Consider the following 25834-nt stretch of genomic DNA (forward strand, 5'->3'; position numbering starts at 1 on the left):
CTGAGAGCCAGAGACATACATGCAAGCAAAACACTAATGCACATAAAATAAAAGTAAATTAAAACAAAAACCAAAACCAAAAAACCCCCAAACAACTGTACTTGGAGAATAATCAAAATAGCCAACGGCAGGTAAAATGACTGCTGGAAATGTGTACAACATCGTTTCAAAGTTCCATTTATTTATGTGTATGTATATATTCCTGCTGCCATGTTCATGTGGAGGTCAGAGGGCAGTCAGTTCTCTTTTTCTACTTTGTGGGTTCTACAGATCAAATTCAGATTGTCAGGTTTGGCAGTGGTTGACCCTACCCACGGAGCCACCTGGCTAGTCCCAAGAGCAACATCGTTAGCTGGATATGTAGTTGTTTTGTTGTTGCATGGAAGGATGTCCACAGAGCTGACTGTCCAGTTTTCTTCTTGCCACATCTACTCCAGATCCACCCACTATATTAAGTTTCAACAGGAGAGCCCTGTGGCTTTGCAGGTGTACTCTCTACCTTGCTTATGTTGTGCAGTTGCCAGTGGTACGGATAGGTCATAGGTCAGTCGCATCCTCATCAGGTGTTGGTGCTTCCCACAGACTGCCATCCCTGACGGTGATTCCCACTGGTACTCACAGGCAACTCAGTGGGTAGCGTTCATCCTTGTTTGCTCCTGGTTATCCTGGACTTGCTTTGTAGACCAGGCTGGCCTCGAACTCACAGCGATCTGCCTGCCTCTGCTCCCGAGTGCTGGGATTAAAGGCGTGTGCCACCACTGCCGGGCTTGAAGATGTATTTCTTTTCTTTTCTTTTATTCTTTTTTGGTTTTTTGAGATAGGGTCTTTCTATGTAGCCTTTGCTGTCCTGAACTCTCTTTGTAGACCCGGTTGGCCTTGAACTCACATCGATCCCCGGCCTACCTCTGCTTCGCAAGTCCTGGGATTAAAGGCGTATGCCGCCACCACTACCACCACCACCACCTGGCTTGAAGATGCATTTCTTTATAAGCTCTCTTCTGTAGTACATGGAAATTGGACCCAGAATAGCTCAGGACAGCCCAGGGAATGTCTGTCTTCAACTGGGACACAACCAAACTTCTGTAAGAAAGAATGAATTCCCCGTTGGGAAAATAAACTGTCTTCCAAGATTTTTTTTTTCTTTCTCAAATATAGTTTTATTTCTTCATCAATAATCCTATATCAAACTTTCGCCCATTGAAATCATTGTGTGGTTTCAGGTCTCCTCATTGGATTGTGACTAGTGAGCGAACCACCAGGAAGGAGGAAAAACCAAACGAGAGAAGTGGCTGTGACGCTGATGTAATACAAACGCGAGGCTTGACGTCGGGCAGTCGGGGAAGCCCTCCCTGAGGAAGAGGCAATGTGGAAGGATCTATTAGGCAAGTCAGCAAGCATAGCAATAAAAGAGAAGATGCCTGAGAAGATAGAGACTGTGTGGGCGACTGACCTGGGGCAGGAGGTTATCATGACTGAAGTGAAATAAAACGAGCAGATAAAGTAAGATCACAGCCCAAATAGTGTTGTGGGCAACAGCAAGGATTCTTGGCTTTCATCTTCAGTTAGACAGCAGGCCCTGAGGTCAGAGATGGGATCTGCCTTATTTTAATTGGCTCTCTTTGAACACTGTGCTGAATGGCCTGCAGCAAGTGCTTCCGGGAGAAAAGTAGGGGGCCCATTTAGACTGTTTTGAGTCAGATGAGAGAAACTGGCCTTACAGGTTAGATACTGAGTTGAAAGGAACAGGAGGTTTGCTGATGAATTCAGCATGGGTGTGAAAAGAGTAGGGTAATGCCACAAGTTCAAGGACAGCCTGCCCAACTTTTCTTTTCTTTTTTATTTATTTTATTTTATTTTATTTTTGAGACAGGATTTCTCTGTGTAGCCTTGGCTGTCCTGGACTCACTTTGTAAACCAGGCTGTCCTCGAACTCACAGTGATCCACTTGCTTCTTCCTACTGAGTGCTGGGATTAAAGGTATGCACCACAAATTTGGCTCAGCCTGCACAATTTATCAACAACAACAAAAACTTTTTTTTTTCCCAGACAGGGTTTCTCTGTGTAACCTTGCTGTCTAGGACTCTCTTTGTAGACTAGGCTGGCCTGGAGGTAGAGGTAGGATCTCCTACCTGAGTGCTGGCATTATAGGTGTTCGTCCCAACCCGCTTAATTTTATCAAAATCTTATGCCACCAAAACAAATAAACAGCCAGGTGTGACGCATGCCTTTAATCCCAACACTCAGGAGGCAGAGGCAGTCAGATTGATGTGAGTTCGAGGCCAAGGTGGTCTACAAAGTGAGTCCAGGACAGCCAAGGCTACACAGAGAAACCCTGTCTGGAACAGACAAACAAACAAACAAAAACCAAAAAAAAATCAAACAAAAGATATTTTAAGTAATTCAGGCAGTCCTTGAACCCAATATGCAGCCAAAGCTGATCTTAATCTATAGATCTTCTTGCCTCAGTCTCCCAAATGTTGGGACCAAATACCCAGCTGAAAATTTAAAAGAGGAAGAGGAGCAGCAGGAGAAAGTGCTGGGAATGCAGATCAGTGGTACTGTGCTGGATTAGCATATATATGTAAGGCCAGTATCAGTGCGAGCGAGCGTGCGTGTGTGCGTGCGTGCGTGTGTGCGTGCGTGCGTGCGTGTGTTAGGGAAAGGGTGCATAGAGCTACTGCTGATTCACGAACTCTGGCTTGGGCACAAAAATAGTGGAAAGGTCAGGGGCAGAGTTGCTTCTGCTCAGTGCTGCGGTGTTTGGACTTGTGGGTCGTCTCCTGTAATTGGCACCCCAGCACAAGCCCCGGTTCCTCAGCATCTTCGGCTTCTGTATTCAGGGTAAATCTTACACAAGTGACAGTCCGTCAGGGTCTCCTGGGACAAGCTGTGCTGCGGATCACGGTAAGAGACCTCAGCTTGAACCCAGGTGCCTCCGATTTTGCTTTCCAGACCAAGGAAGGAACTTTCCTTTTTTCAAAATAGTGTCTCTTTGGCGCCCTCTGCTGTAAAAAACATAGCAGTACCACCGGAAAGGAAAAACACTTGAAGGGCCCAGAGGCTTCTTTCCACCCCCACCCTCTTCAGACATTTTTTCACTACGTTGTCTGTCCTAGCTGACCTGGAACTCGATGAGTACACCAGGCGCGCCTCAAACTGACAGAGATCCACCGACTTCTGGAGTGCTGGCATTAAAAGACGTGCGCCACCACGTCCCGAGCCGACTCGTTATCCTCCTGTTCTGGTCTCCCAAGTGCACCACCCATGGTCGGGTTGTATTTTCGCACAACACTGGTGAACTTGAAGCTGAAAAGCTTGCCTGCGTTGACACATTCCTGACACGTTCCTTACTTTTAGTTTTTGTTTTTCGAGACAGGGTTTCTCTGTGTAACAGCTCTGCTGTCCTGGAACTTGCTCTGTAGACCAGGCTGGTCTCGAACTCACAGAAATCCACCTGTGTCTGCCTCCCAAGTGCTGGGATCATAGGCGTGCTCCACCACCGCCCGGCACATGTTTTATTTTTATTTTTAATGCTTTCCCACGGCTCACACTGCCACCGGAAATCAGTTTCATTTTAGAGATTAATTTGAACTCATTCCAACCCATGTTAGATGGATACGTATGTAAGGTGCATAAACCCTAGACAACAAGTACGGGACACGCAGGAAAAAAAAATAATAAAAGATGTGGGGCTGCTGGCAGCTCAGTTCAGAAACTGGACTTAAGAGGAGACCCACGCACGCACCAGCCCAGGCCACTCCGCGTCTGCGTGACAGATGGTGCCCAGAGAGTTTAGCACCGCCAGCTTGATCACGGGGATGCTCCAGGACCGAAGGCCGGGAGGGTGTCCGCAACGTTCCAGAGTCCCTGGGAACAGACCCCAGGACCAAGGCAGCGACTCGGGGGCCTCCTCCGGTGGCCCCGCCCCCGGGGCGCGCCCGCGCCGGGACCCTGTCCGCGCGCGCAGCCGGCCCTGCGTGGAAGCGGGACCCCGGAGCGCGCGCGCACGTGCGCGCGCACTCGCCGCCGCCATTTTGGAGCGATCTCGCCCGCGGCCCCGAGCCGGTCCCGAGCGGGTCCCGAGCCTCCCGCCGGCTGCGCCCGAGTCCGAAGGCGCTGCGCCGCGGGGCCGGGCCCATGTGCGTGCGGCCCGTTCCAGGCCGTCCGCACTTCACCTCTGCGAGCGTCCGGGCCTCCCTCGGGCCTCGGAGGAGCCGCCGCGACCCCCAGCCTGCGGGGCAGGTGAGTGCGGCCGCGCGCCCGCCCGCTGCTTCCTCTGGCCCAGGGGGAGGAGGGAGCCCCCTTCTCCGCCAGTCAGCATCCTGCTGTCTGTCAGTCAGCGCCCAGTCAGTGGATCAGCGCCTTTGTCACCCTGCGCTTCGTCAGTGGGGGATCAGCGCCTCCCTCAGTCTGCTCCCTTGTCAGCCAGCACTCTCCACCTCCGCCGTTCGTTCGTTCATTCATTCATTCATTCATTCATTCATTCATTCATTCCTCTTCATTTCTTCTGCTATCCCGTCTTGTCAGGCAATATCCTTCTTAGCTACTATATCAGCTCATGCCTGTCAGTGGTTGGCCAGTTTCCCCACTTTAGAACCAGTCTCAGCCTAATCAGTGGCCTCCTTGTCCTCCTCCCAGCTGTCCACCTCCGTCCCTATCAAGGTCCCTCCCTTCTGTCAATGCCTCTAAAGGTGTGGCAGACCTTGGATATAGGGCGCTGGGGGGGGGGGTGTCAGCGTTCCGTCTCTCATCGTCTTTTTATACACACTCCTCATCAGTGGCCTACTGTTAAGTGACCTTTCCACGTATCAGGGTTCCCACACTGCTCCTCTCTTCCCTGCCTGTGCCCACTGCCAAGCACTGACTTTGTTATTGTCCTTTATTTCCATCCCACTCGTCTTCCCGTCACTCTCCAGTCAGTCACTCACTCTCCAGTCAGTCACCCACTGCTATTCTGTCACTTTCCCTGGCTTATCTTCCCTCCCCCCCTCTCCCGGCCCCTCCCCCCATCACTTCTTGCTTCTCCCATACTCTTCTCTCTAAGGTTCCCTCCTTTATGGAACCCCTTTGCCTGCTACTCTGTGTTCTTGCTGCTGACTACTTGTTAAGAACTGATTCCAACTAGTTACTGATCTCTTGCCGGTCACCACTAGCTCTCTCAGCCAGTCACTTTCCCAGTTCTTGCCTTGCACTGTAGCCCCTCCCCTCAGTTTGTCACCTTTCTCATCCATATTGTCCCTAGGCCTTATTCCTGACTGTTAGATTTTATTCGCACCTTCCTCTATGTCCTACTTGACAATCCTGGCTTCTCAGCGCCTCATTCCTAATTCTTCTTCTTCTTCTTCTTCTTCTTCTTCTTTTTCTTATTCTTCTTCTTCTTCTCCTTCTCCTCTTCTCTTCTTCTCCTTCTCCTTCTTTCGCTCTTCTCCTTCTCCTTCTCCTTCTCCCTCTCCCTCTCCCTCTTCCTCTTCCTCCTCCTCCGTCTTTTTCCTTTTCCAGACAGGGTTTCTTTATGGGTGTCCTGGAACTCTGGCCTTGAACTCAGACATCTGCCTGCCTCTGCCTCCCTAGTGCTGGTATCAAAGGCGTGGGCCACCACCACCCAGCTTCACTCCTCATTCTTATCTGTTCCTGTCTCTCCCGTTCTGTTTTTGAGACAAAGTCTTGCTATATACCCTTGGCTACATAGCCCAAGCTGGTTTCAAACCTCTGCCTGGGATTAAAAGTTTTCTCAACTAAGTCTGTTCATCTCTTGATGTCTTTATATGTTCTGGGCCCTCCCTTTGACCTAAGTCTTACGCGAGCTAAGACAGCTCCTGAAGGGAAAAATTAGCTAGTTTTTTTTGTTTGTTTGTTTGTTTGTTTGTTTTTGTTTTTGTTTTTTGAGACAGGGTTTCTTTATGTAGCCCTGGCCATCCTGGAACTTCTTCTGTAGACCAGGTTGGCCTTGAACCCACAGAGATCCACCCGGCCTCTGCCTCCTCAGTGCTGGGATTAAAGTATGCCACCACTGCCCTGCAGGAAGCTAGCTTTAAGGAGAAGGTGGGTCGGAGAGAAGGACCACCTTCCAGGGTGACAGGACACAGACAATGAGACTGCATGGGAAAGGCCCAGATCTCTTGTAGGAACTAGGTAAAGCCGGTGTGCCTAGATTAAGGGGGAGCTTGGCTTGGAAGGTTGGTCTGCTAGTCGGCCTTGCAGGGGTTGGTAAAGAGCAGGATGTTGAGGTTTTGCAGGGACTTATGGTGGAGATTGAGTTGTGGGATGTTATGATTATATGAATTTTGACATATGGAGGCGGGTGTTGTGGTTTCAACCTCTGTAGTTGACTTAGATATTTTGGAGGGAGAGCTGCTGGAACAGCTTAGGGAAGTGTGAGGGAATGAGAGAGCTCAGAGTGATTTCCAGGCTTCTGGATGGACCAAGTGACTGGACTGTAGCATTGTTTAGTTAAGTAGGGGAGCTGGGTTGAGGTAGTGATAGATAGGAGGGAAATTATTACATGCTAGAGAAAGCAAGGCTTTATTTTGGCTACAAGTGGGAGATATCTAAGAAGTTCAGGGGTCATTTGGGAGGACATATCTTAGAGAAAAATCTGAAGCCTAGAGGACAGGTAAGGCTGAAGGTACAATTTTGAGCAGGAAGATAATGTTTAACGCTTTGGGAATAACTATTTACTTAGAGCACACATCATAATGTGTTGAGTATTTATTGCATGCCATTGCGTTCATTTACTTAGAGGCAAGGCCTTTCTATGCAGCCCCAGCTGTTCTGGAACTTACTATATAGACCAGACTGGCCTAGAACTAGCAGAGCTCTGCCTACCTCCGCCCCCAAGGAGCTAGGATTAAAGGCATGCACCACCATGCCCAGCGCTGTATGTAATTCATATGGGAGTTTTTCATCTAGTCCTCAGGGTAACCATAGACTACATAGAAGCTGTAATTTCCTGTTCAGAGACAAAGAGGCTAAGGTAAGAGAGCCAGGGTTTGTGGCGCAGGCATTTTGGCTTTGCGTCTTTCCCCTCCCCCCTTTTTCTCCTTAAGGAAAGGGTAATATTTAAGGTATTTGAATATTAATATAAACTAATAACAATGACTGGTTGCAGTTATGTTCTATCATGCTTGGCTGGCCCAGACCCTTTTTTATTTTGTTTTTGGAGACAGAGTTTTTCTGTGTAGCCTTGGCTATCCAGGACTGGATTTGTAGACCAGGGTGGCCTCAGAGACCCACTTGCCTCTGCCTCCCTGAGTGCTGGGTTTATAGGTGTGTGCCAGCTGCCCAGACACTTTTAAAAGTATGTTATTCACATCGTGTCATGTAATATTTACAATGATGTAGTAATGAAATCATTCTTCTTTCAACTCTTTTCTTTCGTTTTTATTTTTTATTTTTTGAGATGGGATCTAATGTTTCCCAGTGTGTCCTCAAATATTGTGTAGATTGGGGGAGACCTTAATCTGCTCCCCTTCCTCTACCTCCCAAGTGCCTGGATTACAGGGCATACCACCATGACTAATTTATATAGATAGTGCTTGGGGTTAAACCCCAGGCTTCATGTATGTTATCTGCCTCTGCCTCCCAAGTGCTGGGATTAAAGGCATGTGACACCACACTCAACCCTCTTTTTTAAAAAATAAGGCTGGCCTGGACTTGTCTAGGCAACTGAGGCTGGCCTTGAACTTCTGATCCTCAAGTTTTTCCTCTCCTGTACTGGCATTACAGGCATATGCTCCCATCTCTGGCAAATAGCTACTCTTTACATTCCTGTTAATATCATATGAAGGTTATAGAGATGACTCAGTGGGTAAAAGTACTTGCTAGGAAAGTAAGAGAGCCTGCGTTCAAATCCCCAACATCCACATAAAAGCCAGAATAGCAAGGATTGCAGGATGGAGGCAGGTGGATCCCAGGGGTTTTCTGACAGACAGCCTCATCAAAACCCTGACTAAAAATGACAGTAAAATCCAGTGGTAAGCGTAAGGTTCAGTGAGATAGCCTATCTAAAGACAGTGGAGCCTGAAGGCCAGGTGTGGTGGCGTACGCCTTTAATCCCAGCACTTTGCTGTGAGTTTGAGGCCAGCCTGGTCTACAAAGCAGTCCAAGACAGTCCAAACAAACAAACAAAAATATTGAAGGATCTTTCATGCCCAGGGAAATCTTATCTGTATGAATTGAATACATCTTAACAAGTATAAACATTAGTGTTGCCAGTTGAGGTGGCTCATACTTCTAATTCCAGCAGTAAGGGGTCAGAAGCAGGCAGATTTCTCTGAGTTCAAGGCCAACCTAATCTTTATAGTTTCTCAAAAACAAACATTACGGTGGTTGTTTCTCATGTCCATATATAGAATATTTCTAACACCCTTGAAAAAATTTTGTGTTCCTTTCCAGTCATTATAACTGTCCTTTCAATCTTTAAGTAGTTGATATTCTTATTTCTGTTACTATAGATTAATCTTCCAGGTACTCAGACTTAAAATGGAATTATAAAACACATGCATCTTGCAGGGAATGGCATATACCTGTAATATCAGCAGTCTGGAATCTGAGACAGGGGAATCATGAGGCCACTTGGGGAGACATACATACATACATACTTACATACATGCATACATGCATACATATGCATATATGTTCTCAAGCCTCTGTATCAAAACCAACCAACAAAACAAAACAAACTTGTTCTATCCCAACTTGTCTTGCTAGTTTTAAAATAAGCTCTTAAATTTATGTTTTTATCTATGCATTTAATTTTATTTCTCTAGACTTCTTCTGTTTTCACTGTAAAGGTACATTTTTCATTCGAATTATTTTGAACTGTTTTGTTTTTTGATGTTATTGTAAATTTTTGTTTGTTTGTTTTTATTTTGCAAGACAGGGTTTCTCTGTATAGCCCTGGCTGTCCTGGACTCTTTCTGTAGACCTCCCTGGTCTGGAACTCAAAAATCCACCTGCTTCTGCCTCCCAAGTGCTGGGATTAAAGGCGTGCACCACCATGCCTGGCATAAATGTTTTTAATATTGTTTTTAATTATTTGTTGTTATACAAATATTTGCTGCAAATATAATGGTAACATTCTGTAATGTTGTATAACTTTATTCTCATAGTATTTGCCTTTGGATTTTCTTTTCTTTTCTTCTCTTTTTGGTTTTTCGAGACAGGGTTTCTCTGTGTAGCCTTGGCTGTCCTGGACTTGCTTTGTAGACTAGGCTGGCCTTGAACTCACAGCGATCCGCCTGCCTCTGCCTCCTGAGTGCTGGGATTAAAGGCGTTCGCCACTACCACCTGGCTGGATTTTCTACTTACATAATTATATCTGCATATAAAGATAGTTTTACTTTTTGTTCTCAGTTGGTATGCTTTTATTTTACTTTTTTATTGCATTGAGCAGAAGCCTTCAAACAGTGTTAAATAGAAGTGATAATAATGGGCCTTCAATGATTGGGAAAGTTGCCTTTATTTCCATTTTGTGGAATTAAAAGTTATTATTTATTGTTACAGTGTGAATATAATATGTGAGTATGTGCAAGCCATGGTGTGCACGTGGAAGTCAAAGGACAAGTCAGTGAAGTTAGCCTCCCCTCCTGCCTTTGCGGGCTCTGGAGAAGCAGCTCACCTGGCTTGTGCAGCAAGCGATTTACCTTCTAAGTGAGCTCACTGGCCCCTGGAATGTTCTCATAATGAAAGAGCGTAGGATTTTGTCAAATGCTTTTTCTGCATCAATTCAGATGGTTATTTTATTTTCATTGATTTGTGGTATGTTACATTGATTGATTGTTCAGATGTTAAAAATAACTGTTCTTGGGATAAATTCCCCTTGGCATGATAAACGTTCTTTGTGTGTGTGTGTGTGTGTGTGTGTGTGTGTGTGTGTGTGTGTGTGTGTGTGTGTGTGTGTGTGTGTGTGTGTGTGTGTGTGTGTGTGTGTGTGTGTGTGTGTGTATGTGTGTGTGTGTATGTGTGTGTGTGTATGTGTGTGTGATGTGATTTGGTTTGCTAGTGCTTTGTTGGGGATCTTTGGAAATTTATGAAGAGATATTTATGAATGCCCAGTTTTCCTTCTTCCCTCCCTTCCCTCCTCCTCTTCTTCCCTCCCTTCTTACCCTCTTTCCTTTTCTTCTTTTCTTCCTTTCTGTTCTAGGGTCAAATCTATGTATGCTCAGCAGTGCTGTCTTGGTTTTGTTTTGTTGAGATGGGGTGTCACTTTGTAGTTCAGGCTGGCCTGAAATCTAGTTATCCTCTTGTCTCAGTCTTCCAAGTACTGGGATTAAAAGACTTGAGCCACCACTCTAGGCAAAATATCAAATAAATAACTGTATAATACTTTTTGGCAATATTGGGCTTTCTGTATAATAGGCAGGTGCTCTGCCCTTGAGCTCCATTCTCAGCCAGCCTTTTTCTTTTCTTTTCTTTCTTTCTTTCTTTCTTTTTTTTAGACATCGTCTCATTGTATAGTCCTGGCTGGCCTGAAATCACAAGGATCCCTCTCAGCCTCTAGAGTTCTGAGATTACAGGTGGGAGTCAAGATGCCCAACTCCTGACTTACTTTTGAGATGAGGTTTTGCTCAGGCTGATTTTGGAATCCTCCTGCCTCAGCCTCCTGAATGCCAGGATTTACTTATTTAGAGACAGGGTCTCCTGTAAGCCCAGGCTGACTTTAAACTCTTGACAGAGAATGACCTTGAATTTCTGAACTTGTTCCTTTTGCTATTACCTTCTGAGTGCTGGGATTACAGCACAAATAGGGGGTTTCATTTATGCTGGGCAAGCATTCTTCCCACTGATACGTATTTTAGATCCTACCTTTCTTTTTTGAAAGATCCTTTTGCTGGATGTAGAATTCTTGTTTGACAATTGTTTGTGTTTAAGCAGTTCAAAACGTATTTCATTGTTTTCTAGTCCCTACTTATGATAAATCATCTATTACTGTTTAACTTTTTTTTTTTTTTTTTTTTTTTTTTTGCTGTGTTTAAATTATTTTATATTTCTCCCTTTAGTTTAACTGTAATATTCTAGTTATACTTCTCCTTTTTGGACTGTTGGGTTGATAAATTTAAAAACTACAAAATAGGCTGGGCATGGTAGCACACACCTGTAATCCCGGCACTTGGGAGGCAGAGGCAGGTGGATCTCTGAGTTTGAGGCAGCCTGGTCTACAAAATGAGTCCAGGACAGCTAAGGCTACACAGAGAAACCCTGGCTCGAAAACTGGGAAGCACTGACTGCTTTTGCAGAGAACTCAGGTTTGGTTCCCAGAACCCACATGGTGGCTAACAACTGTCTGTGACTCCAGTTCTAGGGAGTCTGGTACCCTCTTCTGGCTTTGGTGGCACTAGGCAGGCATCTGGTATGCAGACAAACCACTTATACAAATTAAAAAGCCAAAATCCAGAACAAACAAAAACCTTCGGAAACTTTTTATTGTTGCCACTTAAGTAACTTTTGGGGCCTTCTTTTCTTTTCTTTCTTTTCTTTTCTTTTTTTTTTATAAAGATTTATTTATTATGTACACAGATCTCATTATAGATGGTTGTGAGCCAACATATGGTTGCTGGGATTTGAACTCATGACCTTTGGAAGAGCAGTCAGTGCTCCTAACCTCTGAGCCATCTCTCCAGCCCCTGGGGCCTTATTTTCATTTTTGTTTTTGTTTTTGCTTTTTTGAGACAGGTTTCTCTTTGTGTAGACCAGGCTGGCCTCAAACTCATAGTGATCTGCCTGCCTCTGCTACCCTCATTTTCTTTTTTATCTCCTTTGGGACTCCAGATGTGTGTACTCCCAAGTGCTGGGATTAAAGGCATCTGCAACTACTGCCCTGGCCATGTTTTGAAGTTCTTATTTGACAGTTCCAATGTGTAGTCTTTTCTAAGTCCTATCCTTTGCTTTTTTCCTTTTTCTTTTCTTTTCTTTTTTTTTTTTTTTTTTTTTTTTTTTTCCCGAGACAAGGTTTCTCTGTGTAGCCTTGGCTGTCCTGGACTAACTCTGTAGACCAGGCTAGACTCGAATTTACAGCGATCCGCCTGCCTCTGTCTCCCAAGTGCTGGGATTAAAGGCGTGCGCTACCACTGCCTGGCTCCTTTGCTTTTTTTCTTGATTGTCATGTTTTCTTCTTCAACTATCTAGTAATTTTAGTTGTATACTTGACATTATGGAGGGCACCTTCTAGAGACTGTGGAGTTTTGTTATTTGTTTTTTTTTTTTCCAAGACAGGGTTTTTCCATGTAGCCCTAGCTGCCCTGGAACTCACTCTGTAGACCATGCTGGCCTCAAACTCATAGAGATCCTCCTTTCTCTGCCTAAAGGTATGCACCCCTCACCCCCCCCACCCCCCCAAGCTGAGACTGTGGTTTATGCTATTTCTCCTTAAAGATGGCTTAGTCTTGTGAGATACGGTGGTGCATGCTGCTCAGAGGACTGAGGCTAGAGGATTTGTTAAAGCCCAGGTATTAGAGACCAGCCTGCGCATTTGCTCTCTGCACATACACACATAACAAACACGTTCAAACATATCTTAACAAACAAACAACCAGAACAACAAACTACAATAATAGCAACTCACTGGGCTTTTTTCACATTAAAATAGATAGCTGTGCAGTGGTGGCACATGCCTTTAATCCCAGCACTGGATGGGGGCAGGGGTGGGGGGTGCCCCTGGGAGTGGTTCCATATCTACAGAATTCCAAGACAGCTAGGGCTACACAGAGAGACCTTGTCTCGAAAAACAAAAGGAGAGGTTAGAGAGATGGCTCAGAAGTTAGGAACACTGCCTGTTCCTCTAGAGGACCCAGGTTCAATTCCCAGCACCCACATGGCAGGTCACAACTATCTATAACTTCAGTTCCTGGGGCTCCATGGCCCCAGGCATGCATATGGTGCACATATATATGCATGCAGGCAAAATGCCCATACACATAAAATAAATAAGTGATTGAAAAAAAAGAAAGAAAAACAAAACCAAGCAAACAAACAAAAAACCCAAAATGCATCTATTTAAAGGTGTCACAATAACTATTTCTAGGCATAAATAAAATTAAATACATTTCCCCCTCAGTGAGAATTGAGACTCTTCTTTCCTTCTCTCCTTCCTTCCTTCCTTCTTTTTTGAGACAGAGGTTCATGTAGTCCAAACTGAATTTAAACTTGCATAGTAGTTGGTGTTGGTGTTGGTGTTGGCCTTGCCTGCCTCCTTCCTGATCTGTTTATGTCTATCTCCCAAGTGCTGGGATTACAGGTGTGTCCCACAATGCCAGGCAAGGACTTGCTATTGCTATATAGCTGCATTATGCTTGATAGACAACTGGTAAGAAAATAATTCTGTACAATTTTGTAACTGCTGGTGTTGAACTGAGTGCCTTGTGCAGTATACGCATGTACTGTATTCCTGAGCTGCATCCCAGTCATAATGCTCTGTTTTGGGCTGGGAAGATGGCTCAGCAGGTATGCGTGCCTGCCGTGCAAGCATGACCACTTGAATTAGATCCCCAGAACCTACCAAAACATGGAAGGAAAGAATTGACTCCCCAGAATTGCCTTCTGACCCCCACACAGACTGTGGCATGTGTGTACACTCTTACAAATACACCATACACACACACACACACACATAGTTTAAAAATATTTTTGAAAGAATGTTGAATTTTGTTTGATCAGGCTGTTAATTATGGGAACAGCACCTTAATACCATTGAGACTTAATTGTGGCCTTTGTCAGGGTGGGTTTTGACATAGTTTTAGGTCACAGCCATTAGTTCTAGAACATGGTTCTTCTGAATTGTGACCCTTCTGTATTAAAATGGAAAATCCTTCTAATTTGGCTGAACTTGGCTTCCAAATTTTGTCTCCTCGGTCCTGGATAGCTTTCAGCTTGTGGTAACTGCTCTGGGGTCAGACATATAATATGTTCTACATTGGCATGCCCACAGCAGCAGTGACTGATTTATCCTTTGTTCCTTGTAGTCTCGTCTGTTGACCCATCTGGGGATTTGGAGAGAAATTTAATGCAAATCAAGCCAGTGGTAGTGGCGCACACTTTTAATCCCACCATTCCAGAGGCAGAGGCAGAGGCAGGCAGATCTCTGAGTTCGAGGCCACTGTGGTCTACAGTGTGAGTTTCAAGACAGCCAAGGCTACACAGAGAAACCCTGTCTTGAAAAACCAAACCAAACCAAACCAAAAAATCACAACAACAACAACCAAAAACCAAAAACAAACAACCAACAACAGCAATAACAAAGAAATCTAATGCAAATCTGGGATTTCCTTATTTGTTAGACTTTTTATTTTTTTTAATTCGTTCTGAACTCTGAACATATATACACATGTGTTTGTCTGTGGACATGTGTGTATATGTGAGTAGACAGGCCTACAGAGGCCAGAGCCCTACGAGCTGAAATTTTAGATTGTTGTAAGCTGTTTGGCATAGGTGCTGGGAACTGAACTCAGATCCTCTACAAGATCACTATATGCTCTTAACCACTGAGCCATCTCTCTAGTTCCATTAATTCTGAACTTCTATTTTGTGCTTTAAGTGAACTGAGAAGCATCTTCGAGTCAAAACTGTTCATCTTGTTGCTTTCCTTTCAATGATGGTCTTGCTTTTTTCCTGCTTGTTCTCACTCATGATAGCAAGTTCATCTATTCTGCTGAGGCATTACTTCACTGGTGTTAGAAGCTACTTACAGATCATCTAAGAGCCGGGCATGGGGGCACACGCCTTTAATCCCAGTACTCTTGAGAGGCAGAGGCAGGCAGACTGCTGTGAGTTTGAGGCCAGCCTGGTCCACAAAGCGAGTCCAGGACAGTCAAGGCTAACACAGAGAGACCAAAAAACAAACAAACAAAAATCAGCCAAGACAGCCAGCCTTGTGGACGGAACAACTACTGGCTTCTCGGCCAGCGCTGATGGACTAACCGGATCACAGCTAGTAAGCCATTCTCATTCATCTCCCTTTAATATAGATAGATTCCCTCTTTGACTCAGATTCTCTAGAGAATCTTGAGTAATACAGCCACCACACCCAACGGTTTGATTCAAGAGATAAAATCCTGCTATGTTGTCAGGCTGGCCCTAAATTCCTGGGCTTAGGCTTTTTTTTTTTTTTTTTTTTTTTTGAGACAGGGTCTCTCTGTGTAGCCTTGGCTGTCCTGGACTCACTCTGTAGACTAGGCTGATCTCGAACTCACACCGATCCGCCTGCCTCTGCCTCTCAAGTGCTGGGATTAAAGGCATGCATCACCATGCCTGGCTTTGGGCTCAGACTTTCAAGTGCTAGGACTAGACTCTAGCACCCACTTTTATTTTTCCTTCCAAGTCCACAACATTTTTATTACTAACCTAAATGAGCCAACCAGACAAGACAGTCAAATCCAAAAGTTGAGCTTTGAGTTGACACAGTCCAGCACTCTTTACAGGCTTGGCGTGAAGAGCAGGTAGAGCAGAGGCTGACAAGGAGTAGCTCTGAGGCGGGAGGAGGATGTGGTGGCCAAGAATGCAGGAGAGGCATGGCACCAGGGATTGGAGAGATGTCTGGGGGGGGACAGAGAAAACATGTGTCACATGGGTGTGTGTGTGTGTGTGTGTGTGTGTGTGTGTGTGTGTGTGTGTGTGTGTGTGTGTGTGTGTGTGTGTGTGTGTACACTCCAGAAGAGGAGGGAGACTAAAGATACTGCTGGGAATGGAATGAGATGGAGGGGAAAGGAGCTATTAACACTGAGACCTTTTGTTTTGTTTAGTTTTTTTTCCTGTGAATTAAGGGAAACAGGATATTATAAAGTTGAGGAAAGACTAAAGGATTAAAGTGGTTTATGATTTAGTGGCTCGAAACAAGGTTAATTTTGGTCACATGGAGTCCAAGTTGGCAGTGTGGGCTGTGCACAGCAGGATTCTCTTCTCTGTTCCCCATGTTGTCACCTTTGGTTTATTTGTAGGACTGGGTCTCAGCAGGATGCTTAGGCCTCTCTTGAGCTTGTTTGCATTTAGTCAGTGAATTCAAAGGTGTTGAGCAGAGCAGAAGCCTTGACGCCCCCTGGGGATGAGGCTCTAGCACCTATTTTGGGTTTTTTGTTGTTGTTGTTGTTTGTTTTTTTGCTTTTTGTTTTTTTCAAAACAGGGTTTCTCTGTGTAGCCTTGGCTATCCTAGACTCACTTTGTAGACCAGGCTGGCCTCAAACTCACAGCGATCCAGAGTGCTGAGATTAAAGGCGTGCGCCACCATGCCTGCCTCTGGCACCTGTTTTGATGACAAGACCTACTAAGGATGAAGAGATGTGTGGATTCTTTGCCTCTTTATTTATTTTTAGATAGGGTCTAACTAGCCCAGGCTAATGTCAGAATTGCTATACAGTCCAAACTGCCTCAAATCCATGGTAATCCTCCTACCTAGTCTTGGAATGCTGGGATTACTGGTGTGAGCATGTGAGCTAGTAAGCCTGGCTTAGACTTCACCTTTGGAGGCAAGGAGCTGTGTTTGAGCTCATAGGCATTATTATAAGAGAGAGAAAACAGCTTCCTAGAGAGACTGGGAGTCCAGGCTACATTTAATGTTTACTTGAGGTTTGTGGTCATTAATTTAAAATGAATAAGGCTCCTGGTGGATTTAATTCATGGGCGCCTTCTCTGACCAGTGCTTCCCCTGTCATCCTCCCCCGCTCATGACTAAAGACAGTCGCTGACATTTATTATTTACTTACTGTGCCATGCATACGCTGGACACTACATAAAATTTTGTTTTTCAGACATAATTTTACTCCAAACCTAGGATACCTTGTAACTCAATATATAGCTCAGGCCGGCCTTGAAATCATGATAAACCCCCTGCTTCAGCCTCTTTTGGTTTTTTGAGACAGGGTCTCTCTGTGTAGCTTTGGCTGTCCTGGACTTGCTTTGTAGAACAGGCTGGCCTAGAACTCACAGTGATCCTTCTGCCTCTGCCTCTTGAGTGCTGGGATTAAAGTCATATACCACCATGCCTGGCTCTGCTTCAGCCTCTTGAGTACTAGGATTTCAGGCATGAGTAGTCACACCTGCTTCCAGATTATTTTGTGAGGAATAATACTGTCATTTTTTTGCCTTTTTAAAATTAATTTATTCATATTACATCTCAGTGGTTATCCCATCCCTTGTATCCTCCCATTCCTCCCTCCCTCCCATTTTCCCCTTAATACTGTCATTTTTTAAATCCTGTATTGGAGGGCACAAACACAAAATTGAGGACTTGAAGAGCCTAGGCTGATGGCACAATCCATGTTGTCTCAAGAAGGTAACCATATTCTAGTACATTTAATAAAAGGAAAAGAAGTCATTGAAGGAAGTATGTGCAAAAGGAATGACTAAATGGTGACCTTGTGCAGCTGTCAAGGCTTCTGCGTTTTGCCTGTGATGAAAGTTACAATAGACAGGCTGAAGTGCTGAGCAGCTCTGAGCTGTGAGCGAGGGCCGTCACAGTGCCCATACATAGCAAGAGCCATGCAGTTCTACCTTTGCCGAATACTTCTCTCTGTATTGTCTGAGACAGGGTTTCTCTGTGTAACAGCTCTGGCTGTCCTGGACTCACTTTGTTTTGCTTTGTCGTGTCCCGTTCCCCCCCCCCCCCCCCCCAAGATAGAGAGTTTCTCTGTGTAGCCTTGGCTGTCCAGGACTCAGAACTCAAGAAATCCGCCTACCTCTGGTGGTGTGCACCACCACGCCTGCTTCGAATACTTCGCTTAATTGCGCTTGGGATAATCCTAGAGTTCTTTTGTACTTCCTGCTTGCATTTCAGCTTTGTTCATTGCTCTGATTTCCTTCTTGGTGCTTTTTGGAGTTATATTATGCTTATTTGGGTAATATTAGCTTTATTTTATTTTTTGAGGCAGGTTCTCACTATGTAGAATTCACAGAATCTACCTGACTCTGCTTCCCAAGGGTTGGGATTAAAAACATGTGCCACCAAGAAAAAAAAAATTAACTCTTTTAGCTGGTCGGTGGTGGTGCAAGTCTTTAATCCCAGCACTCAGGAGGCAGAGATAGGAGGATCTCTGTTTGAGGCTAGCTGGTCTACAGAACTAGTTTGAGGACAGCCAGGCCTATACAAAGAAACCTTGCCTCAAAAACAAACAAAGCATGTTACCTCCGTGCCTAGTTTTTTGGTATTTTTTTCTTTTCTTTTCTTTCTTTCTTTTTTTTTTTTTTTTTTTTTTTTTTTTTTTGGTTTTTCGAGACAGGGTCTCTCTGTGTAGCCTTGGCCATCCTGGACTCACTTTGTAGACCAGGCTGGCCTTGAACTCACAGCGATCTGCCTGCCTCTGCCTCCTGAGTGCTGGGATTAAGGCATGCGCCACCATGCCCGGCTTGGTATTTTTTTCTATTGTTGTTGTTATCACCATTATTATTGTTATTATTTGAAACAAAGTCTTACTATGGAGCCTTGGCTGGCCTGGAACTCACTATATTAACCAGGCTGGCCTAGAACACAGAGCTAGCCTTTGCCTCCTGAGTGCTGGGATTAAAGACATGCTCTGCCACACTTGGCTATTGTTATTACTTTTAATTAGGTATGTAAGTTTGTGGCTCTGTGTGTGTGTGTGTGTGTGTGTGTGTGTGTGTGCGCGCGTCCGTGCGTGCTCGCGCGCGCGCGCCCCCGCATGTGCCTGTACATGTCTGGGCAGGTTCCCTTGGACACTGGAGACATCAGGTTCTACTGGAGCTGGAGTTACAGGTTGTAAGCTGCCCTATCTGGGTGTTGGGAACTGAACTCAGGTCCTCTGCAAAAGCAGTGTGTGTTCTTAGCCATTGAGACAGCGCTCTAGCCCTGGTAATGCTGTTTTCCCTTCAGAGTCTCGGCCACAGTATACTCTATCCTGCCAAGCATAGTTGTACCAAGAACAAGCACAGTGTCAGTGCTCTCATCTCCTATGTGTGGGGTAGTACGGTGTATCTGTGGTTCTCTGTAGTTGATTCATTTCCTTTCTGGGTTCCTTGGGCGTGACTGGTGTTCTGGGCAGTGGTAGTAATAACAGTCTCTGTCCTGGAGCTGTATGCTTTTTTTCTATTACACATGCATCAGGCGCTTTCCTAAGACTACAAACTTGATCAGTGACAAGAAACTGTTCTCTGTGTGTGGTCTTTGTAGCTAGGGAGTATATGGATATGATCTGGCCTATTTGCTTTTAGTTCTCTGGCTGGTTTGGGTCATTATTTGGTTTCATGATGGGCCAAGTCCGCAGTGGTGACAGTGTCTTCATGATACTGGCCAGCTCTGTCCTTAACTGGACGAACTCCACAGTTAATGGTAAAGGTTTTACTTTTCGCTGTCTTCATCATATCTAACAGCTGGGAGGATGCTCTAGAGAAAAACCAAGAGACCCTGGCAGAGCCCTTGATGCTTGGTGGGACTTTGTACACCACTGGGGGGCATAGTTAGGTGGGAGGTGTCTGTAGGAGAGACAGCTGAGGAGACTTTAGGCTATAAACATCTGGGAGAAGGGAAGCTGTAAGGTGTTGTACATACTGGTTGATTGTTTTGAGCTTTTTTTTTTTTTCTTTTTAAAGATTTATTTATTATTTATACAGTATTCTGCCTGCATGTACACTTGCATGCCAGAAGAGGGCATCAGATCACATTATAGATGGCTGTAAGCCACCATGTGGTTGCTGGGAATTGAACTCTGAACCTCTGGAAGAGCAGTCAGTGCTCTTGACCGCTGAGCCATCTCTCCAGCCTCCCCCCTCTTTTTATTTTTTTATTTTATTTTTGATTTTTCTTTTCTTTTTCTTTTTCTTTTTTGGTTTTTTGAGACAGGGTTTCTCTGTGTAGCCTTGGCCATTCTAGACTCACTTTGTAGACCAGGCTGGCCTCGAACTCACAGCGATCCACCTGCCTCTGCCTCCCGAGTGCTGGGATTAAAGGCGTGCGCCACCACGCCCGGCTTATTTTTGATTTTTCAAGACAGGGTTTCTCTGTGTAATAGCCCTGCTGTCGTGGACTTGCTTTGTAGACCAGTCTGGCCTCGAACTCACAGAGATCCACCTGCCTCTGCCTCTGAATTCACAGAGATCTGCCTGCCTCTGCCTCCCAAGTGCTAGGATTAAAGGCATGGGCTTGGCTATCAGGAAGTAGTTTTAACTATAGTGCTATCCCCTATACAGCCCATGACTTTATTCAGGGATCTCTTTTCTTTTCACTCTATCCTTTTTTTTCTCTCCTCTCTAGTGGTAGGGGCTGAAAGGGTGGAAGAAAGAAGAACCCATAAAGTAGCAAAGTCCGATTATGGCTGTGGTTGCCAGATGTGGGTGCTGGGAACTGAACTCCTATCTTCTATAAATGTAGTATGTGCTCTAAACCATGGAGCCAGCACTGTACCCCAGTTTTTATCTATCTATCTATCTATCTATCTATCTATCTATCTATCTATCCTGTAACCCATGCTAGCCTCAAACTCACTGTAATTAATCCTCCTGCCTCAGTCTTAGCAGTGCTGGATTACAGATGTGAAGCACCAGACTTGGCTCTATGGATTCTTGGCCTTACCCTCACAGCTTTAAGCATCACTGTTTTAGGGGGACTTTCTATAGGGATTGAGGCCCTGCCACACATTGTCTGGCCTTTCAGACTTTCCTTTGAAATCCGAATGGAAGCCTCCATGATTCTGTATCTTAGTTAGGGTTTCAATCGAAACACCATGACCAAAAGCAACTTGGGGGAAAGGTTTTATTTTGCTTACACTTACAGATCATAGTTCCTCACTGAATACAGTTAAGGCAGAAACTCAAAGAGGGCAGGAACCTGGAGGCAGGAGTGTTGTTATAATGAAGAAAATCAAGATATTTGATTTTTACCATTAAAGACTCAGGAGCCAGATGCTGGGGTGAAAACTTGCTAGCTCAGAGAGGCAGAGAAAGCACCCAGCTGACCTTCGTACACAGCCTCAGCTCACATCCTAAAGGACGAAGCCAAAAGCCTGTTGGCTCAGCTGATGACCCAGGAGGGAAAGGCCTGATAGCTCATCTGAAGCCCATGAGGAAAAAGCCAAAAGCTAAGAGCCAAAGAACTAAAGAGCACCTTCTTCTCCACACTGTCTAAATACCTTTTTCTCCAAGTCCCTCCTATCTGTTTAATCCCTGTCAGCTGGTTTCTTACTCCACTTCTTGACCTATGGTTAACTTTATTAAATCCTATGTACACAAAATTCTTGGATTAAAGGTGTGTGCTAGGGCTGAGGCACACCATATTCACCTGATTACAATAAATAGAAAATTCTTAGATTAAAAGGTATGTGTGGGGCTGGAGAGATGGCTCAGAGGTTAAGAACACTGCCTGTTCTTCCAAAGGTCCTGAGTTCAATTCCCAGCAACCACATGGTGACTCACCACCATCTATAATGAGATCTGGTGCCCTCTTCTGGTATGCATGCAGGCAAAACACTGTATACTTAATAAATAAATAAGTCTTAGTTGACTTTTCTACATCCAGTTTATCCGTTTATCCACTATTTTGTCTGCAGTAAAAAGGACACTTTCTTGTCCAGTGGCTGGCTTGCTACATATGAAGCCATCTGTTAAAGGAGAATTTTTTGATTTTGTCAGGAGCTGACATGTCTCATTGTCAAAAAATTCTCAAATTGCTTGGTGTGGTGGCGTGTGCCTTTAATCCCAGCACTCAGGAGGCAGAGGCAGGCTGATCACTGTGAGTTTGAGGCCAGCCAAGTCTACAGAATGAGTCCAGCACAGCCAAGGCTACACAGAGAAACCCTGTGTCAGGGCTGGAGAGATGGCTCAGAGGTTAAGAGCTCTGTCTGCTCTTCCAAAGGTCGTGAGTTCAATTCCCAGCAAGCACATGGTAGCTCACAATCATCTATAAGGCAATCTGGTGCCCTCTTCTGGCCTGCAGGTGTACATGCAAGCAGAATACTGTATACATAATAATAAATAAATCTTGAGAGAGAGAGAGAGAGAGAGAGAGAGAGAGAGAGAGAGAGAGAGAGAGAGAGAAACCCCATGTCAAAAAAACAAAAAAATCTCAAATTAATAAAACATCTTTAAATGTCATAGTCTATAGATCTCTGAGGTTTTGAAGATCATCTGTCTATCTCAGTATATCTGAATTGCTTGTCTCTAGCTGTATACTATCTGATTAACTTAGAAAACATCTATGATTAACTAAACTAGCAACTAACAGAACCACAATTTAGTTTGGCTATTAGTTTGCATTTTTAAAATTATCCTAAACAGTTTGTGATAGTGCCTTTCAAAAGGACTAGAAATTCATATTGCATTTTTAAAAAAGAGTTTTCAAGACAGGGCTTCTCTGTGTATCCTTGGCTGTTCTGGAGTTGCTTTGTAGACCAGGCTGGCCCCGAACCCACAGAGATCCCCCTGACTCTGCCTTCCGAGTGCTGGGATTAAAGGCGTGTGCCACCACGCCCGGCCCCATATTGCATTTTTAAGAATTACATAGGTATGAGGCTGGAGAGATGGCTCAGTGGTTAAGAGCATTGTCTACTCTTCCAAAGGACCGAAGTGCAATGTTCAGCACCCACATGGTAGTTTACAACTGTCTGTAACTTCAGTTCCAGGTAAACTGACACCCTTACACGAATGTACATAAAATAAAATTAAAATTAATTATATATAAAAAAGAATTACATAGGTTCTTTAAAAAGTTGATACATCAAAGTATGTTGTAACCAAATATAACCTTATTTTTGTATCAATATACAAAGATCTATAAGAGTAAATTCAATAATCTACACTTTTCCCCCTATCATTCCTATATTATTTCTATATCTCCCCTGTATCTCTCCACAATGTCCAGCTTAGTTGTATTTGGCAGTTTTAGGATTAAGTGTTTTGAATTCAAAGTTCTGTAAAATGTTTATCATGTGAACTTAGCAATTTGAATGTCCTAAGCAGTCTGTACTTTGAAGCTGATTGATCTTTGGGTGGTGTTTGTCAGCTTAGTGGCAATCCTGACTAGGTAGAACATAACAGTGAACTCAAAGGTGTCCACTGGTTGAGCAGAAGTAGGCAGCAGAAGAAGCATGGAGCAGTTTCTCCCAGTGGCTGGTGTTACACAGTCCAGGTGGATTGATCATTGGGGGTATTAAGAGATCAGTGGCAATAGAATTGTCTCTTATTTTTTGTTTTCCTCTGTCCCATACCAGGTGGCTCTTTTGATATGAGACAAGGATTTTGGATTTCCCTTTAACAAGCACGCATGGGTTTAGAGAAGGAGAGAGCCACGCTCCAACCCCAAAGCCAGCTGTAATTTTTAATTGAGTTGAGACCACAGAAAGATCATTTGTCACTTGTGTCTGTAGAGGGCAAAGAGACAAGATGGATGTGGGCAGTACCCTTTGGCTAGTTTACTGCTTGTGACATTTTCTCTTGATAATCCTTCCTTTTTTTCTTGAGATGTTTCATTTGTCCAGTGGTCTCCAGATTCCTTTCTTAGATGTTTTTATGCTCTTGGAAAGATAAGAACAAAACCCTACCTCATCCCTAATTCAAAGGGTTTCCTTTTTTGGTGGGTTCTATCTTTTTTTTTTTTTTTTTTTTAAGATTTATTTGTTGTATATGAGTGCTTTATCTGCAGAAGAGGGCATCAGATTACATCATAGATGGTTGTGAGCCACCATGTGGTTGCTGGGAGTTGAACTCAGGACCTCTGGAAGAGTAGGTGGTGCTCCTAACCACTGAGCCATCTCTCCAGCCCCGGTGGCTTCTATCTTTTGCAGGGCAAAACTTTTCATTTATTTTTTTAATATTTATTATTTTTATTTTATGTACATTAGTGTTTTGCTTGCATGTATGTCTGTGTGAGGGTGTCAGATCTTGGAGTTACAGACAGTTGTGAGTTGCCATGTGAGTGCTGGAATGGAACTCGGGTCCTTCAGAAGAGCAGTCAGTGCTCTTAACCACTGAGCCACCACTCCAGCCTTTTATTTATTTATTTTAAAGATTTATTTATTATGTATACAGTATTCTGCCTGCATATACACCTGCAGGCCAGAAGAAAGCACCATGTGGCTACTGGGGGATTGAACTCCAGACCTTTGGAAGAAGAGACAGTGCTCTTAACCTCTGAGCCATCTCTCCAGCTTGGCAAAACTTTTTTTGGCAACAGAGAAAGTATTGTCTTTCAATTGAAGATTTAAAAGTTTGCTAGTATGATAACGTTGATTGTCAACTCTGGAATCTAGAATTACTTGGGAAATGGCCCTCTGGTGCATATCTACAGGAGATTATCCTGATTGCAGTAACTGAGAAGGAAGCCCTGCCCGCCAAGGGCACCATTCTGTGGGTAGTGATCTTAGACTGTGAGAGGAGGCAGGGGCACGGTGCAGGCATCTGTTGGCCAGCTGCTTCACGTTCCTTTGGTTTCTCTTTCTCCATGGTGGACCTTGAACTGTGAGCTAAAACAAGCCTTCCTTACCTTCCTCTTGTAAAGTATTTTATCAGAGCTTCAGGAAAAGAAACTAAGACTGAAAATTAACTTCAGAAAAGAAAATTAAATATTTTTCTTTTGTTTTCAGGTAAGCCAGCCAAAATTCTTCCCTGAATGAAAGTATCTTTTTTTAAAGCTGCATATACACAAAAGAAAAACCCAAATGCTTTTTATTTTGCCTGAATACAAGATTTAAACAAGATACTGCCATAGAAGGTAAGGTGATCTTTTAAATCAAATTATACTTTATTGTACAGTTTACTCAAATATATTGAATGGAGGATGGTCATTTAAATTCAAAGGTTGGATAACAGCAAAATGTTTTGTTTCAGTTTTGTTGTTTGTTAATTTGTTTGGTTTGGTTTTTTGAGACAGGGGTTCTCTGTGTAGCCTTGACTGTCCTGGAGTCACTCTGTACATCTGGCTGGACTCAAACTCACAACGATCCACCTGCCTCTGCCTCCTGAGTGTTAGGATTAAAGGAGGGCACCACCATGCCCGGCTTGTTTGTTTGTTTTTTTATTTTTGTTTTTTGAGTCAGGGTTTCTCTGTGTTCCCCCTGGCTGTCCTAGAACTCACTCTGTACACCATGCTAGCTTCAGATTCACAGAGATCTGGTTCTGTGACAGCCTTTCAGATGGTGGTCTGGCTGGCTCATTGAAAGCCTATTATAATCCAACTAGATGTTGCATAAAATAAATATATAATAATAAAACTCTCTGTTTCTCTCTCTCCCCCGCCCCCTCTCTCTTTTAGGTTCTTGAGACAGGGTTTCCCTGTGTAGCCTTTGCTGTCCTGGACTCACTTTGTAGACCAGGCTGGCCTCAACCTCACAGCAACCCCCCTACTTCTGCCTCTGGAATGCTAGGATCAAAGGCGTGCGCCACCACTGTTCAGCTTCATTTCTCTCTTTGACAGGATCTTACTATGTAGTTTTGTGTGTTTTTTTTTCTCCAGAGCTGAGGACAGAACCCAGGGCCTTGCCCTTGCTAGGCAAGCGCTCTACCACTAAGCTATATCCCCAAACCCTGTTGTAGGGTTTTGTTCTGTGTTTTTTGAGGCAGGGTTTCTCTGTGTAGCCCTGGCCATTCTGGAACTAGCTCTGTAGACCAGACTGGCCTGGAACTCACAGAGATCCACGTGCCTCTGCCTCCCAAGTGCTGGGATTAAAGGTGTGCACCACCACACCACACCTGGCTGCCAAAAGTTATAATTCTCCCCCTGTGTCCTGAATGCTGGATTACAGGTGGGCATCATCACAGGTGGGTTCATGTAATTTCTTGCCAGCATTTTGTTGTACTAGACATTAAGATAACACCTAAAGGGCAAGAGAGAAAAGCAGGACACTGAGCATTGTGACAACTCTTTTGCTTTGCACTGAAGAGCGCGTTGGTTTTCTTCAGAATAAAG

The 25834-nt window shown here is 44.4% G+C and overlaps 1 protein-coding gene across 1 annotated transcript in view; it reads left to right on the forward strand.

The window, feature by feature from the left end:
• Positions 1 to 4075: 4075 nt before the first annotated feature.
• The window catches only part of Ppp6r2 (protein phosphatase 6 regulatory subunit 2), a 68701-nt gene continuing 46942 nt past the window's right edge, over positions 4076 to 25834 (forward strand). Inside the window, exons 1-2 of the mRNA XM_051160193.1 lie at positions 4076 to 4242; positions 24513 to 24640. The gene's annotated coding sequence lies outside the window, so the exon portion shown is untranslated. The remainder of the gene's footprint in view (positions 4243 to 24512; positions 24641 to 25834) is intronic.

The sequence above is a fragment of the Acomys russatus genome, chromosome 17 (assembly GCF_903995435.1).
Source record: "Acomys russatus chromosome 17, mAcoRus1.1, whole genome shotgun sequence".
In the NCBI taxonomy this organism is placed as follows: Eukaryota; Metazoa; Chordata; class Mammalia; order Rodentia; family Muridae; genus Acomys; species Acomys russatus.